The following is a 4,805-nucleotide window of genomic DNA, read 5'->3' as shown; positions in this document are numbered from 1 at the left end:
CCCACCATCACTCAAGGCAGCAGGGAATGGCTGATTTTCATACAGTGCCTTGCGAAAGTATTCGGCCCCCTTGAACTTTTCAACCTTTTGACACATTTCAGGCTTCAAACATAAAGATATAAAATTTTTATTCTTTGTGAAGAATCACCAACAAGTGGGACACAATTGTGAAGTGGAACAAAATCTATTGGATATTTTAAACTTTTTTAGCAAATAAAAAACTGAAAAGTGGTGCGTGCAAAATTATTCGGCCCCTTTACTTTCAGTGCAGCAAACTCACTACAGAAGTTCAGCGAGGATCTCTGAATGATCCAATGTTGTCCTAAATGACTGATGGTGATAAATAGAATCCACCTGTGTGGGATCAAGTCTCTGTATAAATGCACCTGCTCTGTGATAGTCTCAGGGTTCTGTTGAAAGCGCAGAGAGCATCATGAAGACCAAGGAACACACCAGGCAGGTCCGTAATACTGTTGTGGAGAAGTTTAAAGCCGGATTTGGATACAAAAAGATTTCCCAAGCTTTAAACATCCCAAGGAGCACTGTGCAAGCGATCATTTTGAAATGGAAGGAGTATCAGACCACTGCAAATCTACCAAGACCTGGCCGTCCCTGTAAAACTTTCAGCTCAGACAAGGAGAAGACTGATCAGAGATGCAGCCAGAAGGCCCATGATCACGCTGGATTTCAATTCAATTTTCAATTCAATTTTATTTATAGTATCAATTCATAACAAGAGTTATCTCAAGACACTTTACAGATAGAGTAAGTCTAGACCACACTCCAAAATTTACAAGGACCCAACAGTTCTAGTAGTTTCCTCCAGAGCAAGCAACAGTGCGACAGTGGCGAGGAAAAACTTCCTTTTAGGCAGAAACCTCGGACAGACCCAGGCTCTTGGTAGGCGGCGTCTGACGGGCCGGTTGGGGTTAGTGGAAATAACAAAAATAGAAAAAATAGTAGTTTGTAGCAGTTCTTTGTAATAGTTCATGGCATAGCAGGGCACTGTGCGGCATTACAAGGCACAGCAGGACGTAGCTGGGCACCGCAGAATGTAGCAGATGAACATGGCACCGCAGAACGTGTAGCGGGACCATGGCGACAGCTGCTACCATGATTTTGGAGCATCCCTGATCCGAGGGAACATGCTGGGGAAAAAAGAACATAAGGACTCCGGGGAATGACTCCCCAGAGCTAGGTTAGTAACACGCATTTCTGGGACATGGATGCACATAAATGAAAAGATAGGAAGATAGAGGAGAGAGGAACTCAGTGTGTCAAAGGAAGTCCCCAGCTGTCTAAAACTATTACAGCAAAACCAAGAGAGACAGGGTAAAGAGAGTAGCCTGGTCGGGCTAGAACTCTCCCCAACCGGATCGGCTGTATGCCAAGTCTCCCTTTAGTTTTATTATATTCTTGGTTATGTGATAGATAAATCAGACAACTATGACGAGAAGCAGGTGGGCCGGGTTAGGCGGACGCTGCGGCTCCTCACTCCCTAACAATATTCAATTTTATGCCCTAACAATAAGCTTTATCAAAGAGGAAAGTCTTAAGCCTACTCTTAAATATGGAGACGGTGTCTGCCTCCCGAACCCCAACCTGGTGGATGAACTGCAGAGAACTACAGCTGAGGTGGGAGAGTCTGTCCATAGGACACATCAGATCGTACACTGCACAATCTGTCCTTCAGGGAGTGGCAAGAAGAAAGCCAATTTCTCAAAGCAATACCATACAAGTTTAAATTAAGCGCAGCAAAAGTTGGCTCTACACAGTGATTAACGAAAGGGGGCCGAATATTTTGCACCCACACTTGTTCAGTTTTTTTATTTGCTAAAAAGATTTACAAGATCCAATAGATTGTCGTATCCACTCTTCACAATTGTGTCCCACTTGTTTGGTGATTCTTCACAAAAAATACAAATTGATATCGTTTAATGTTTAAGCCTGAATGTGTCAAGAAGTTGAAAAGGTAAGGGGCAAATATTTCGCAAGTCACGAATCTAAAGAGCACCTTGAGATCAGACTTTCTGCTCTGGCATGAGATAAACAGTTTGGAGAAGAGCTGGCAATCCTCCTTCACCACCTTTTTCTTCAAAGAATTGACAGAGGCACTTTCCTGATGGAAGAAGTTCATGCAGTTTCTTTCAAACTCATAAAGTTTGGATTCTTCCTCAAGTTCTTTCCAAAACAATATAAGGACTTTAACTATTGATTTTTATGATGTTGAATATGGTCTCATTGTAATTCTTGACCATAACAACATAGGGATAAATATCGCCTCTTGTGATTTATCTTGTATGGTTCAAGAGATATGTAAAATGGCCGCACAGCTGTTCTAAGATGCCTTCATTTATGTTGTTTGTGTATTATTTTAATCATTGACCGGGTAGACATCATCCTTTATGCAGTTGAATGTTTTGTTCAGGAGATATCATGCAAATACTGTATACATAATTTGGCTATGGCGGGGGAAAAAATGGCCGCCGCGGCTCGCATGAAGTTCTTTTGCGATGGCTAACGTACTTTTTTGAAAGAGCACTACCCACCGAGTAATTGTACCAATTTTGGTGCTTGTATCCACAAGTGAACGATGACCTTAAAAAATGGCACTTATCTGCTCCACTATACTTGCAGGTTGTTGTACGTAGTGATGTGCAATGACAAAGTGAAATCTAATGCGGTAATCACTTATTAAGTAAGACATACAGTGAGTAGATGAAGTGAAGAACACATGCATAAAGGGTAAGCCTAAACAATACAGACCAAAATGCCATGCTAACAGGATAGACTTACCTATACGTGAAGTGATCCTCTGAATGGAATGCTTCAGAAGTGATACTTTAAAAGTGATTTGTCTCCTTGCTGTTCCAAGCAATTTGACCATGTCCTTAACTAAGCGGTTTCCTTGGATTCATACTGCTCTAGAGCAGGCTAAAAAGCTAAGGAAAAGAAATGTTGAAAATACATAAATTTAACGGCAAATATTTAAAAGCCATATTGGCGGGATACAATGGTAAAATAAGGAATAATCTCCGGAAAATGAAGAGGCCGCTACCAATATAAATTAGTTGTTATAAGTCAACGTTACACAAAGGTTTGTTCTTACCAATTGGTAACGCTAGCTTTGGTTAACTTCTGCTCACTTTGTACAAATTACGCATTAGCTATTTGACCTGCTTTATCATTGTTTTCGCTGTTAACATAGTGATAACAGACCGTTTCTAGAGATCTGCAAAAAAGAAACAAAAAAAAAACATGACAACGCCACTTGTAAAGGTGCCAACTTCATCAGATGGGTGCTGCTAAGCCAAACAAAACTATACTGGCATAACGTAATATAAATGAAGAAAAGGTTGTGCATATCTTGCCTTGATAAAACATCAGTTTCCTCCTTTGGACCATCGTCATTCAATAGCCAATTAAATTGTGCGTTCATTGTGTCCCTTAGGTCATTTATTCATGTCCTAAAATGACTTCTCCTCTCAGCCATCTTCTCACCAATAACACTGAGTGAGTTAAAAAGAAAAAAAAGCTCGCAAGGAACTGACAACAAATCTGTCAGAAAAAAAAGAAAAAAGGCGGGGTGAAAACCTGGGGAGTATTTAAAAGGGGAATTTAACTGACCTATATAACGATTGTCTATTTTCAATTGAAAGAGGAGAGAAGAACAACGATAACTGTCCCGCCTTTTTTCTTAAAGATGGCTAGGAGAAACTTTATTTCCCAGTGCAAGTGGACGCTAGACGACTGCACTCGTCTTCTGCAGACAGATGCTGGGCCTGCTGTTTTGGAATCAACATTAAAAAGGGAAGAGTTTTAGTTATAAATGTTTTTGTAGTAGTAAAATTGCTCGAGAAATGCAGTTTCGTTTACAATATTGATAGTGAATGAATGTCAAGTTGAGCCAGTGACTGTTAGTTTTTTAATGTTAGCCGTAAGCACATGGATAGATAATTTAGTAAGAGGCTGACCATGCCTTTGTGACGCCCAGCAATGTGTGGTCACATAATGTATTTCATTTTGGATGTTTTGAATAACAAGTATATGGTGTATATTGTTTTATAAGAGCCTCAATTCTTGCGTTTGGTGTAAATTTAGTTTGTACGTTCTATACCAAAGTTCATCACAAGGGGGCTGCGCCTCTCAGTGAGACGGCGTATTGTGGTTCCAGCCTCTCGTCTTCAGTCTGCCAGAAGCGAGAGAAGGAAACACACTACTTGTTGCAGGTCTCATCATTTTCCTGTTCTTTTCAGGTTAGTTGCTGATAAAAACACACATTTGTGACCGAAATAAGGTCAACACTTGATAGGAATGTTTTTCCGTGTTAGATACTGGATGAAGAGTGTAATTAGGAGTTATTTAGAGAAACACAGAGCAACGTGGTCGGAATGCTAACGCTACAGCCGAGTAAGCTAGCTACACTCCCGGAACGTGTCACAGTGGGTGTATTGTCCCGTTTTGAGGCTCCGATGTTACTTCAAGTAATGTTAAATGCTGTTCAAGCGAGTGTGTATTTGAAAGACTGTGAAGATGTATTGAGTTAACTGTTATGTGTGTAATGTCTCACACTAGCTGTACCATTTTGTTAATATAATTAACAGCATTTTGCTAATCTGTTAGCGCCCAGCCTGCGTGTCCACCTTATTCTTAATTTTGTTAGTCTTGAACCCATAACATGGTCTTGGTACATTTTGAAATGGATTTTTATTTTCTTTTTTCGATCTTTTCTATCTGGGAAAAACTAGTCTTAACATTTAACCCTGTTTAAACAATTTACTCACCTACATTCTACATGATTCCCA

The sequence above is a fragment of the Etheostoma spectabile genome, chromosome 20 (genome assembly GCF_008692095.1).
Source record: "Etheostoma spectabile isolate EspeVRDwgs_2016 chromosome 20, UIUC_Espe_1.0, whole genome shotgun sequence".
NCBI classification, from domain to species: domain Eukaryota; kingdom Metazoa; phylum Chordata; class Actinopteri; order Perciformes; family Percidae; genus Etheostoma; species Etheostoma spectabile.
Note: the sequence above shows the minus strand (reverse complement) of the source record.